Source organism: Desmodus rotundus, chromosome 2 (assembly GCF_022682495.2).
Source record: "Desmodus rotundus isolate HL8 chromosome 2, HLdesRot8A.1, whole genome shotgun sequence".
Taxonomy (NCBI): domain Eukaryota; kingdom Metazoa; phylum Chordata; class Mammalia; order Chiroptera; family Phyllostomidae; genus Desmodus; species Desmodus rotundus.
The window spans coordinates 58326618-58341349 of NC_071388.1; the positions used below are offsets into that span (position 1 = coordinate 58326618).

A 14732-nucleotide genomic window follows, 5' to 3' on the forward strand; every position below is an offset into this window, starting at 1 on the left:
TATGAATCAGGATCTAAAGAAGACTTGAAAACAGACCCACAGCTTAGTCGTTTTCTGTTCTGACTGCTGGTTACTGACTGCCCTCTGCTCCCCAATCTGTGAATGTGGAGAGCTGTGTAAATATTGACAGACAAACAGGTTGGAAGATAGTTGAACATCATTTTGGACTGGAGACTTTTTTTGCTCTTTTCAAGGCCTTCTGCCTTGATTCTTACATACTGGCCGTTATTAGAGAAGGGCAGTAGGGTGCAGAGGGAATCAAACTGTTGTTCCCTTCAAGTTTAAGCATGTTTCCAGTCCACCCAGAAAGCACCAGGCAGAGAAATTTCAGGAGTGGTGTTACTTGTTGAGTCAGCTGCTTCTACTCCTGGCCGTGGATGTGGCTTGTCACAGACCGTCAGGCACATTTGTGACCACCCTTGTGGGCAGGCACCGTCCCCCACAGGCCCTCTCCCTCAGGCCACTCTCTCTCCCCTCCCACCCCCGCTCCTCAGTCCCATACAGCACGTTGCCGGCAGTCCCTTTCTGCTCGCCTGTCTCCTGTAGCACATTGTGCAAAGGGCCCCTTGCCCAGCCTGGAGTCCCAGTGCAAGAGCCCGCTCCCACGACTGTAGTGCGAAAAGGTAGTGTTCACTGCATTTGTTGTTATCCAAATATTCCCTTTGGAAAAACCCTGCATTGAGGCCCACCCTAGTAACACAGGTGTGTACAAAGGTGTGTACCAAAGGCTCAATGAAAAGGAAGGAAAGTTAAGTTTCAGACCTCTCTTAAAGTGTATACTTTTTTTGAGTGTGGAAAATAGAACTGCAGGGAGCAGGTCCTCAACTGGCCTTACCCTCTGCAGACGGCTGGGTCACGCCAGAGAGAAACGGCTGTGAAAGGCATACATTTGGATTTTTAAATACATTGATGATAAGAGGAGAACACAACTTGGGCATTTAAACATAAAGCGAGAGAGGTGAAATATTTTTCCTTGGCAGACTACCTTGCAGCTTTAGGATGGGAATAGGGAAGAAGAAAGAAAAGTGTGATGTTTTATTAACGAAACGTGTGGCTTTCAGGGGGAAAAACAAGTGAAGAGGCCGGGAAAGAAAGCAGGGCGTGCTGACTGGGACCAGAGGTTCATCTGAGAGGAGCAGTGTAGGGTTCGAATAGACAGGAGGCTGGTTTAGGGAATTTCTGCTGCGAGAATCCTGGGGTGTCAGCGTGTCTGGGGAGGCTGCGTGTGTTTCAAAGCCAAGGGGTGAACATGGGACTTAGATAGGAGAGGACTCATATATGTTACCGCAGGTTTTCAAGTGGTCAGGGCTGGGGAGGAGAGGCAGATTTTTCAGGTGAGTACACGGAGCACCTGAATCCTGGGTGACAGATCAGTTGTGCGGCTCACAGGAGTACCACAAACACAGTGAGCTGTTCTCAGAGATGGCCAAGCCGTTACCGGGGGGTCAGTGGAAACCTTAGCTTTGGGCGGTCGAGGAGTACAGTCTGGGTGAAGTGCTGCCCAGACGAGGGCGTGCCACACAGGGATGGGGTGGGGCCTAGAGGGCCAGCAGAGGTTCATGAATCCAGATGTCTGCAAGAAAGGAAGGGAGTCTACTTGAGCCGCCACGGGAACTTGAACTGAAGCACATCTTTGCCATACTTTCAGGGGCTTACTCCCATTCCTACCCTGGTAAGAGCTGATCTCTCAATACGCTGCTTAGGGAGATATGCAAGCAGCTGGAGAAGCCCTTAACATAAAGGCAGAAATAATGTGTTTCCCTTTGTCAGGGGCTGGAACCAGAGGCTGCTGACTGGAAGGGACCAGAGGTGGGTGGTCTGGCACAGACTGGGGAGGTGTCTGTTTATGCTAAGTTATCAGGATATCTGAGGCGATGGACCCATCACTTACCTTACCACTCCCTCTGACTTTTGTTGAATTCATCTGCAAGGCTGAAGAAAACGCACAATATGGCTCATTAAGATTCTTCTCTAACTTCTAAGAAAGTTAAGACAACCCAGATACCACAGGCTGACTAAGTGTGGGTGGTGCCAGAAGAAGGCACAGAAGTGTTCCTGGTAGAAGTTCCCCAGAGTGATCTTTCCAGAGCGAATGCGCTCCTGGGACCAGGATCCACCCGCAGGCTCAGCCTCCCAGTCCCCAGAAGCCAGAAAAGTGCCCTGAGGCTGCGCTGTGAAACACTCCTTGGTTGGAGCTTAAGAAGCTCGCCCTGGTCCCAGTGAAAAGTTGTCTGCAAAGGAAAGCTGCACAGACAGGCAGTGCCTTCCGGTGGCCCGATGTCAGACAGCGAGGGAAGCATCTCAGGACAGCTTCCTTCCCACTGGCTTGTATTTTCTCCAGCGTTAAAATGCAAGTGCTGCGTGATGTGTGAGCATGCACCCGAAATGATATCAGTTGTCTCTTTGTATGAATGTATTCATCACACCCTTGCCTGAGAGCAGGTTTGCACTTCAGAAGAGGAGGGGGAGGGCACGCATGCACTGGTCAAACTGGCTGGGGAAGGAGACCAGGAGGGGAGAACCCACAGGGAACAGTTGCTGCATGTTGGCTTCTTGACGGACACTTCTTACACATTGTCCTAGTGTTTCCTGAGGAGAGTGTGGAGAAAGCTAGTCTTGCAAGAGGCAGGTCTCTAAATTTTTTGCTCACCTACTTTTTAGGAGAATTTTGAAAAATCATGTCCCCTCTTACATATTTTTTAAGTTAACATCTAAAATTTTTCCTCATAAGTTAAAGATTTTTTTAATAGTGTAAAATATAAAACATTTGAACATAAAACCAGGTTAGGACTGATCACAATTGATATAAACATTTCTTAATGTGACTTGCTCAAATAAATTTTGACTAGTTTATTGAATAAAGCACATCAAGTCTGAAAAAAGGGTTTAAAATTTTGATTCATTAGATTTCTTTGATATATCTCAAAATTTGCTGATTTCAGAAAACGTCCCAGTTACAGGCTAGAGAATATACATCAGAAACCCGCACCACTTCGGCTATTTAGAGCGTCTCAGCATGCTCCAAAGACCGGATTAATGCAAAGCTCCGGGCTTAACAAAAGTCTGTATAAGACAGGGAACCTTATGGGTTCCATGATTTAACAGTAAAGGAGCAGGCAATCCAGGGTACTTATACCACAGTGCAAAACCTCATGGTAAGATTTGGAGGGAGTGAGAGAGCAGCTAGTCACTTATAAAGGAGAAGATCACAGTATTGGCAAGGCAATCTTAATGTCAAGTAGATCAGTTTTATGAAAAAAATACAGACTTTAGATCTGAACATTGATTCCTTTTAAACTCTCTGTATCCCTCAGGAAGTCTGCACTCCTGAGGTACCTGCACCCCGGCACTAAGGCAACTCTCGTGTACGACCCCACGACTGTGGCAGCCCAAGGCCAAGTGAATTTGGGAAATGATGCCAGCTTCCCTTTTTGGCTTCTTAAAGGCTCTGAGAGGATCTACAGTAAAGAAACACTTCAGGTTAAACCTTCTTTAACCTAGAGTTTTCCAAGCGTGCTTATTTATTTTTGTTTAACATCTGTTAGCATTACCACAAAACCTTTTGGAATAGTGTCATTATCACACTAAAGAACAGATAAAGAAATTGAAGTTAAGTGACTTGCTCTAGGCAGGGATCTACAAACTCTTTCTGAAAAGGGACAGATAGTAAGTTTAATCTTTGACAGTCTATGGTCTTTGTATTGCTGCTCAGCTCTGCTTTTCAGTGCAAAAGCAATGGTCAATGAGTGGGCGTGGCTGTAGGATCCAATGAAACTTTATTACCAAATCAGGTGGTGGGCTGGATTTGGCTGGCGGGCTATATGTAATTTGACAACCCTTGCACTGGGCCATATACCTAAAGGGATTTGAAGTCAGGTCCGATGACTTCACAATGCCAACATCATTGTCTTCACATCACTCTGGTGAGGTGCCCTGGAAGGACACCAAGTAGGAGGTTGTGGCATAGGACACAAAACGCATTCTCCCAAACACTTTGCCAAGGGCCGGCCCCTCCCAGCTCAGCTGGTTCTGAGACCAACCTGGGTCTCTCCCTCAGGGTACGAGTTTGCCTGCTGTCACCTCCCGTCTTTAACAAGCAACAGATAAGGATCTCAAGGCCCAAAGTGGAAGGATCCCCACAGGCCTCAGTTGCCAAGAAGAAAACGAAGTGCACAAGTAACCTTCTAGGTCAAACGACACCCAGGCAGCTCGGGGCTCCATGGGGCCCACGGGCATCTCTCTCTTGCTGTTGCATAGACTTGTCCTTGAGTCAAGAGCTTCTAATAGTGTGGGTAATTGGATTGGCCACTTTAATTTTAGTTCTTCAAAGCTTTCATAATGTTAAAAAGTATTCATAAACCTTCTGCTGTCGAGGTAAATGTTATTTACCTGGGAAGGGCAGCCACGTGTGACCTCCCCTGATTGGAAGCCTCACTCTTTCGTAGAACGGACCTTGGGAAGAGTCTAAGAAAGTTCATTTCTGGACAGAACCAAATGAATATCATTATTTCTGGGTCAGAGATTGCTCCCTGGAAGCAGAAGTCACCAGAGCAGCTGCAAAATGCCGAAGCTGAAGAGTGCTCCAGCAAGCCCTCATCATGGAGGTCTTTTACAAAGACATGTACTACGGTGTTAACTTCTGCAACAACAGAAAGAACTACTTTCATTTTTCTGAGAATGGTAGAAAGGGGGGTCACATTATCATAGCCTAGAAGTGCCATACTGAGGAAGTCAGATTGGGTACTGCAGAGAACTGCTGAAGGAGGCTCCACATACATTAGGAGAGTTCCTTCAGGTGACGGGATGAATGGGAGGACAGTGGGAGGGTTTCACAATGGTCTAGGAGAGAAGTGATGGGGGCCTGACTTTCGGCTGTGACTGTGGGGGATGGTAAAGAGAGGGTGGGTTCAAGAGAAAAGAGTCAAGGATCACTCATATAGCTAGTGAAACTGTAGGTTGAAATAAGCATTTGAAAATCAATTGAAAAATTGATTTGACAGTGAAATGCTAAAAGCAAACTAAACTTTCCTTAGGAGGAGTGGGAAGAGATTCCAGATCATGATTAAGCTAAGCAGGGACTGGGGAAGGGGGTTGCGGTTAGGGGGACTTCAGTCCCCACGCACTCTGAGAGGGTCTACTAAGGTTACTCGGTATTGTGGCAGGTGTTGCACAAATGCAGCTTCCAGCCGCCTCTTCCATTTCCAAACATATCAGCACCCTGAGCCCCTCCCGCACAGAGATTTGGGAGCCGCCCGTACCACTAAGCATCCTATAAGTGCATGGGTTTTGCAATAAGCGTGATACTCTTCAAAATGAAGATCACTGACCCTGACTTCTTAAATATAAATTAAGCAATCTTTCTGCCTTATAATCATTACCCCAACCACAGAGTAATACCTAGATGAACCACTTCCTGAAACAAAGAACAAAATGTGTCTTTTGCAACACAGAGTGTCAACTACAAAGGAACAACATCACAGAGAAGCGCTCAGAGCTTGGTTATGACAGACTATTTCCAAAATAGCCTCTGAGACAACAATCTTAAATATGGAAATCCGCCTGCAAAGGCGACTGTCTTTTCTGCCCTCTCAAAGTCTGCCAGCACTTAGAGACTGTGTCATAGATCAGTGCCACCAAAACCAAGGGGCAAGGACTTTTGGTAATTGTTACCACTTCACCGATTGTTTCCAAGGCATATCAGGCCTTGGCAGGGAGCGGCAGGCCGACTCATTGCTTTCTTTGAAGCCTCTTTCCTTTGCTCTGGCCAGTTCATTAGCTGCCAAAAGGCTGCAGCCTGGCTGCCCTGCTGCAGCCACCTGACACCGCTTTGGGCTTTGTTCCTGCACCATTGGAACTTGGTGGCAAAATCAGATCCAAGTCAGCGTTATTGCGAGGACAGCAGAGGTAGCCTGTCCTCGGTTTTTAGTGTTCCTCCGCATTTGGCTTCTCCTGCCGCCACCCCAACTAGCTCCCGTGACCTGTTCTCTGGGCTCCAACTTCTTTCCGCTGACTGCCCACCACCGACCAGATCGACGTGGGGCTTAGATACTGGCCTCTGCCCTCAAGGGCAGAAAAACCAGCTGGAGAGAGAGGAATGTGCACGTAGAACAACACTCTCTTAAAAGCACGCGACTGTATGTTCTCTACTCTCACAGAGAGGCCCTTTCCATGTGTCAGTGTGGGTAGAAGTACCCAATCAGAGGTTTGATGTGAGAAAATAAAATATTTCTTCTTGGGGGTCATAGAGAGCTTCTGTCAGGTGTATGTGAGAGTGTGGACAAGTGTGGGTAATGTATGACCAACTGGCTGGCGTAGAACAGGGAACAGGAAACCCTTCTGTGCTGGTACAGAATACCTTTCAGTAAGGTGGATTGGATTCTTTTTATGTCATGTAAATGCTAGTTGTGGTTTGGGGGAATTTTAAAATTGTTTGGGTGGCTAGACCCTAGGATCATAAAAGGCATCTCCAGGAGACTATGTAAATGTCGGTGAAGGATGGAACAGACGTCTATTTCAATGTAAACCTGAACAATATGGTTCCAACAAATCCTACTACTGTTTTGTTTCTCGTCTTCCCCTGCAAGGTGACGCAGGAGTGAAACCAACAGAAAGCATGAGCAGAACTCCCAGGGGCTTCCAGTTCTTTTGTTTTTCTTCATCCACTGATCTCTCCACATTGATGAAATTATATTTATGGGGGTGGGGGCAAAAACCCAGAAATTTATTTATAAAAATTATGTGTTTATTCTTACATGTTTAAACTTAAGTCACCTTCAAAGTACTCTCCATTTGATACAATACACCTATTGAGACATTTTTTTCCCCTACTCAAAACAGTTTTGAACTCACTGATTTTGATACCTTTTAGTGCTTCTGCTGTTTATTGTTTCACCTCTTCCATATTAGCAAAACACTTCTCTTTGAGGATTTTTTTCATCTGGGGAAACAAAAAAAATGTCTCTCATAGCCAGATCAGGTGAATAAGAAGGGTGGGGCATGGGAGTCATGCCATTTTTGGTCCAAAACTATTAAACACTCAGTGCAGTGTGGGCAGGTGCGCTGATAAATTACCCATTACGAAATGGGCAAACGTCTTGAAAGAGTCTTCAAAAAAATTCACTAAAGCTGAACGCAGCCTCTCACAACAATGCCAGCTGGTACACTGATACAGATGGGTTTCTAGAACACTCACCTAGTGGGGGAAGCCTGTACTGTAAGGGCCAGTCTTCCAGAAGATAATTCCTTCTTTGGGGGGGATCCCCCCTCATTAAGGCCCTAGCAAAACTAGTTCACACAATTTTCCTTACAGACTTTTGTCCTGTAAGGGAGAAAAAAGGGATTCCAAAGAGCTGATTTTACTTTTATTGTTGGAGGCGTCTGAGTTCTCTGTGTGCAAAGAACATTCCACTAATTAGTCAGCCAGTCGGTGAGTCAGGGCTGCTTGGCTTTTAAGGGAATAGACATTGTACAAAGTGTAAGTACCTCTGACAGTTGTGATTTCTGCTTTTAGTTTGCTAACACTGAGTTCCTCTCTGTCGTGATCAAAAAAGCCCAGCCCTTCTGTGGTTCCAGGCAGCAGCGAACATTAGAACACAGGCCTGTGTGTGGGATGGAAGAGGAAACCATTACAAGACAGGTCTGGGATAAACTGCAGGGCTGAGCAGCGGGAGAACAGACTTCATACAGATACCAAGGAGTGAATCAGGATTTTCTGGCTCATTTACTCCAGTCATTTGAGCTGGCTTGGCTCGTTGTCCTTGGTCGTCTTTAACTTTTTCCTCTGTCCTCATGTGACTTGTCATAACCAGTGAGGTATAGCACAGGGCTTTAGAATCAAACAGACATAAGTTCTAATCCTACTTTCCCTGTCTCCTAATCTGAGTCTCAGTTTCTTCATCTGAAAAATGGGGATAATAATAGCATGCAGGGTTACTGTGAAGATTAACCACAGTAACGGATAATGATTGCCTGGCCAATTACCTAATCCATAATGGTTACTCAGGAGTTTGTTTCCCTCCCTGGTCCTGAGTTTGCTGCTAATTGCTGTGAGACTTTTAGCAAGTTATTTAAATATTCCTGGTCTCAGTTTTACTTATTTTTAAATTGGGTAGAAGATCGCAATAACACCTGCTCCCTGGGATGTTCGGACAGATGTTCCCATCACTGCGGGTGATGGCCACCACTTTCACACCTGCCCAATGGCTCAGTGGTGGACTTCACAACCATGGCCCTTGTGGGATGGAAGAGTGACAGGCTTCTGTCTGAGATGTCAGGAGGTACGTCTTCCTGGAGGTGGGAAAAACCTGTGTACCTCCTCCTTGCATGTGGACATCCTGAAAGCAAATAGTAAAATTGTTTTCCATTGGAAAGTGTGATGGTTAATACTTATGTGTCAAATTGACAGGGCCACAAAGTGCCAGACTTTTGGTCAAACATTATTCTAGGTGCATCTGTCAGGGGTTTTCCGGATGAGGTTCACATTTGAATCAGTAGAATGAGTAAAGCAGATTGCCCCACCCAATGTGGTGGGTCCCATCTGATCAGTTGAAGGCCTAAATAGCGCAAAAAGGCTCAATCTCCCAGGACTAAGAGGAAACTCCTTTTGACTGATTGCCTTCATGCTGGGATAGCGGTCTTTTCCTGCCTTTGGCTTTGAACTAAAACATCAGCTCTTCCTGAGGCTTGATCCTACTCACCTTCAGACTGGAGCTTACACCATCGACTCTCCTGGGTCCAGTTTGTAGATCTTGGGACTTGTCAGTTGATTCCTTAGAACAAATCTCTCTCTCTCTGTACACATATCTGTATCTCAATCTCTGTCTATATATATATCTATATAAATATATATCTATATATAATACCTAGATATATACTTATATATCTATATACACCTACAAATAATGTCTATATATATCATTAACTCTCTATATATCTCTCATATGAACTCTATTGGTTTTGCTTCTCCGGAGGACCCTGCTACAGAACGTGTCTCAGGTGTCATCTTTCCTCTCTCACTGCTTCTGTCTTAATCCAGACTCTTCTCATTTCAAATACAAACAACAGCAGTAAAACTGATCTTTCTGTTTTTAGCCTTCGATGAATCTTTCTAACATTTTAATTACCTCTCGTCTTTTTGATACTAAAATATCCAATGGTTCTATCACATCCCAGACAAACTGAGGACCCCTCAGTCTAACATATAAGACCCTCTAACGGGGCCCACTTTATTGTACCCTTCCCCCACTTCCTACCGTTCCCCTCACAAACTCCTCATTCATCCACTAGGGTCTCATTGCTATTTTTCAAAGACAAGGTGCATAGTTTCAACTCCCAGCTTTTGTCCATGCTGTTTCTCCTGCCTGGCATGCCTTTGCCCTCAACCTATCCGAAATATAATCTCATTTTATTTTTTATTTAAAAATTCATTTATTATTTTAGCGAGAGGGGAATGGAGGGAAAAGAACATTGATGTGAGAGAAAAACATCAATCTGTTGCGTCTCACATGCACCCTGGCTAGGGACCGAGCCCACAACCCAGACATGTGCCCTGAATGGAAACTGAGCTGGTGACCCTTCGCCTCCTGGGACGACCAACTGAGACAGCTAACTGAGCCCCACCAGTCAAGGCAACATAACCTCGTTTTAGCCCTGAGGTCATTATATCCATTACACCACTGGCTTGGGAAACAAGTGCCTGGATGTCTGAGCTCCAGAGTGGTCACAACAAATGGAACAGGGAGGAGAAGCGATTTGATAGGGTAATGACCTGATAAATCTTTGAGATGTTAAAGTTGTGGCGATGGCAATTTTTTGTTTGTTTCTTCTTCAAAACCACATTGGATTTCAGTGAAAGACATGTTGTTCAGGAGACATGTTTCTTGAGACTTTGTTTGATGGGCATCTGACAATCTTCTTCAATTCTAATTTAAAAAGTAGAAATAGTTTTTATTCTAGTTAGAAAAGAGTAAATAATGAAAAGATAAAACTAAAACAATAAGATTAAAAACAAAGATTTAGAAAAGTAACAATTACCTAATTACCCATATTTCTACAAACACTACTACTGATATTTCAAAGTATATCCATTCTGGTCTTAAAAGTGACATTTTAAATTTTTTAATAAAGGAATTATATCATGTATACTCTTTAATACATTTTTGTACATTATATTCAACAATATTGTGACTGTCTTCCATATCAATAAACATAGATCTAAATCATCATTTTAATGGCAATTTAAGTGTATACTGAAATGTATTTAATCACTTCTGTATTGATTAATATTTAGCTTATTTCAATTGTTCAGTTTTGTATACAACCCCATCATGTACTACTAATTATCTTCTTGAAGGAAATTTTTCAGCCCTGGCTGGTGTGGCTCGGGTGGTTGGAGCGTTGTCTCATAACCGAAGGCTGTGGGTTGAATTATAGGTCCAGGCGCACACCTGGTTACGGGTTTGATTCTTGGTCTGGGTGTGTACAGGAGGCAGCCAATCGATGCTTCTCTCTTACATCAATGCTTCTCCCCCTTCCTCTCTAAACACAATGAAAAAAAACATATGTTCTCAAGTAAGGATTGAAAAAAAAATAAAGAAAATTTTCAATGTGTGACAGTGTAATTTGTATAGTAGGTTTGGAAAATTGTATTAATTTTTGGAAAGAAAATTTGCAGGTGTTCAAAATCTGAAGCAAATAGGGAGGTAAGCAAAAAGGGAATAAAATAACTCACAAGTCCATTTCCTAGAGGTAAACCACAGCACTCCCTCCCGGAGCTGCTAGAACACTTACTGCAGTATTCTACTGATCTCCTGCTTTCCTGTGCCCAAGCAATCAAAAGTGTGTCTGGACACTCATGTTGTAAAACCTACTGATGCCTTCACATTTTACTATTTTTCTTTCAGGGCCTATACATTAGGTATCTCAGCAAAATCAAGATTAATTCTAGTATGATACATTACAAATATCAAGAGGGAAAATCATACTTCTACTGTCCCAAGTGCTATCATCTATATATTAAAAAATGTTGGCATTTTTTATTGTATTTTTCCATTACATTTATCCCCCCACACCCTCTTCCACCCCCACCCGCCCCCTTCCCCCACAATCACCACACCGTTGTCTGTGTGCATGAGTTCTTTCTCTCTCTCTGTCTTTTCTTCCTTTTGTTAGCTTCAGGTTCCTGACTTGGAAGATGGGACAGGGCCGCGCTGCTGTGTCACTGCCCTCCAGACACACAGAGGTCATCCTGCTGGGATTATGTGGCAGGGACTTCCCACCCACACACATCTTTGGCCTCTGAGGAAACAGTCTAGTTCTTATCTCTGGATCATTCCATCTCTTTATCTTCTTCTTCTCTGCCCTCCATTACCAGTACTGTGCCTGGCGACACCCCGAGTTCAGGAAGTCCCTCTCACTCTTTAGATTTCACTCTGTGCAGCACAGTGCCTGACTTACAGCAGTTTGAACCAAATTATCCATTGGAATAATAATAGATGATAAGAGAAACGGAGACACAAGACTTTCGTGGGACCTAGGCCCTTGTGTGTTCATGGGGCCTTTTCTCCACTTAAAAAAAAGATTGAAAATCATACTCTACAATTGCATTGGTATAAAGATGAAGTCATCCAGGCCATATGCATTATTATGTTATTCCATTTTCTTCTGCTTTTTAAAATAAATAAAACACTTTCGTACTCACTGTGTCTAATGGGTAAGGTGCCCATCTGTGTATTGAAAGCTAAGGGCAAATAAATGTAATTCCAGAGAGAAATTCTTCTGGAATTGGCCAGAGGTTTTCACGTTTGCACTATAAGAGCTTGCTATAGTTCAGGCTATCTGATTATGTGTATTATTCTCATGTAGTCATCACGCCAGCCCTGTGTTAATTACTACTACGATTTCTCATTTTACAGAAAAGTAGCCAAGAATACAGACACAAAATTAAAGCTGAAGTCATTTAGTGGGGCTGGAGGACTTTGCATTTATCCTACGGTTATGAGGAGACAGTACAGGGTTGTTAGTAAGGATTAAGAATGATTGCAAAACTGAGGTATTAACGGAGACAAATTACGAGGGTGCTGGAGATGGAGAGAAGTGGCAGAGTGGAGAGATGGTGAGGAAATCGAATGCGCAGGGCTTGGTGTCCAGGTGGATGTTGGGGTGGTAAAAGAGAGTTCAGGGTTCGTGTTCTAGCATCTGGAACACCCTGTGATCTCTCTTCCCTTCATCTTTGCATGTTTGTTAACTGGACCCTTCCCCCATTCACCCAAATCACGCTGTTCACTGTTCCACACTCAGTGCAGGCATCTTCTCCTCGGAAACCTTCCACAGCTGCCAGAATCCAGCGGGAAGGAGATGAGTAGTTATACAGGTGTGAACAGGGTTCAAAGAAACCAAAAAATGGTGGTACAGCACCCACAGCCTGTAGTACCATCCCAGTGACTAGAAAGGGTCAGGGGAGAGAAGTTTCCACACCCCAGAGGAAAGAGTTGTATGATTAAGTCCAGTGGGCAGGAGCTGCGTTCTTCAAGGGGTGGGGGCAGGGGATATGGCCACTCTGCAATGACCTGAAATGATGTACCCCAGGGAGTTAACACCCCAGCCTTGCCCTGACCCTTCCAGCTCATCTCTTGCTGGGGCTTCCCATTCGCCAAGTCCAACTAGAAGCAGCAGGCACTGAGAGCACTGATGCCATCCCTACAAGCCAGCCCCCAGGGCACAGAGCGGGGTGGAGAGGCAGGTGGAAGACCCGTACACTTTCCCTGTCTCCCTTCCCACAGTTCCAGCCTTGGTCAGCAGCCTGTCCCACTGGGCCCCATAATCCCGTGTGGTTCCCACCTTCACAGCCTTGCTGTGTCCCCCACATCCCCCCAGCCCTACGCACACACATGCACACTGCACTGTGTGCTCCTCAGGGGGCTGTCTGCCCCGTCTTATTCATCTTTGTATCTTTCATGCCTAACACAGAACCTGGCACATAGTGAGGGCTCCAAAAAATGTTGGATAAAAATCCCCTTTATCAAATGCAGACTTTGTATAGAAAGTAAATTCTTAGTCTATTATTGTCAGCTGGCACCTCAGGAGGGTTTATGGCAAGAATGAACAAGTTCCAGTATTATAAGTTCCAAGTTAGTGTCCTCAGAAGACATATACTTTTTGGGTTGATTTCTTTTTCCCCTTCCTTCCTCCCTTCCTTCCTTCCTTCCTTCCTTCCTTCCTTCCTTCCTTCCTTCCTTCCTTCCTTCCTTCCTTCCTTCCTTCCTTCCTTCCTTCTTTTGGTGTCATCAGCCAACTAGCATGCAGCAGCTTTCCTTATGGGGAGGCTGAATTCTTACCAGAAATTAACACATGTGGGCCATGAATTTTTCTTCCTTTTGTAACAGAGCTAAGGCACAGTAACTAAAAACAATGACAACACCATTTCCTGCAAATCTCTATAGGATGGGTCCAATAGAAAGGTGTGCTGGGAAATTAAATTTACCAGGTATGTAATTGCAGCAGCCCAGAGCTCACAGTTGTTGGAGACTCCGCTGTGTTTCTGGAAGGACACAGTGCAGCCGTCAGGCATGGACAGCGGCCCGGGCTGTAGACCCTGGCAGTCTATCCTGCCTGCCCTGCCTCTCCATCTTCACAGCCACCGCAGGCCACCTCCTCTTTCTACCTGCCCTAGCCAAGAAGTAGGGAAGATTGTTCTGGGAGCAGTTTTCATCACAACATACCACTCTCTAGCTTAGTGTTCAAACCCTTTTGACAAGTGTTTCCCACTCCACCCTTGGTAATGTGACATGTCCCTTGTCATTGGTTCTCAGTCATACACCTGCCACTCCTCTTGATGATTAAAAGCAAAACTCTGTCTTCACCTCGTTGTGAATTCTTACCACTTCCCATACTTAGTAGGCACTCAAGGGGGATTTCTGATTAATAATTTCCCTTAGCTATTAACCTACTCCATACCAGTCACCATAGTAACCCCACACCTTGCTAAAAATTGATGGCAGCACTATGTAATGACTTGGCTTCTTCCCCATTGAACCACTCATCCTGCAGATGGACGACTTCGTCCACCCCCCCCCCACCCTTACCCCACAGTCACACAAAGCCTGGAGAGCTCTACACACCATGAAAAATCAGAAGTGCTGCCAGTGCGCTACCTGATTCCTCTCAGCCTTCAAACAGAATGCCAAACAATCTCCTGTTTCCATGCTGCACATAAATAGAGATTGTTCTTCAACTTCAGAAATGTCCTTGGCATGGAACGTGCAAGCCCAGCAGTCACAGGAATTCTCTCTCTCCACCTTGCAGGGCCAAGCCTGTGATCTTGGTGGCCCTATTCAGGAAACCCGCCATGGAGTGAATCTCTGTCTGTCCCAATTGTCTCATGTTAAGAAGGGAGTAAATGTTCTCCCAGAACCTGAAGCCAAACAGGAACTCATGGACTCATTCCATTTCTCCTTCTCTGAGACCCTACCCCCAGGCAAGGCTGCCATGTCACAAAGCTCTAGGTAAGTGGTGCTCCCGGGTGGTCAGACGTGGTGGGCCTGATGCCAAGCACTGTCTTGAATGTAGCGAGCCCAGGGACTATGCTGTGACTTTGCTCCTTCAGATGCGCTCTTTCATCTTCTCCACCCTGCTCTGGGTCCCAGGAAGCAGACCTGTACAGATTGTAGCAACTCTTTGAACTTCCAGCTTCCCATTGGATTATGGGAAGCACTGACAGGACATGGGAAGGTGGG

At 45.0% G+C, this 14732-nt stretch overlaps 1 long non-coding RNA gene across 2 annotated transcripts in view; it reads left to right on the forward strand.

The window, feature by feature from the left end:
- LOC123479353 (uncharacterized) overlaps nt 1-14454 on the forward strand; it is a 32300-nt gene extending 17846 nt beyond the window's left edge. For both annotated transcript variants that reach the window (XR_006654957.3, XR_006654955.2), the window contains exon 3: nt 14302-14454. This is a non-coding gene — a long non-coding RNA (uncharacterized lncRNA). The remainder of the gene's footprint in view (nt 1-14301) is intronic.
- Nucleotides 14455-14732: the final 278 nt, after the last annotated feature.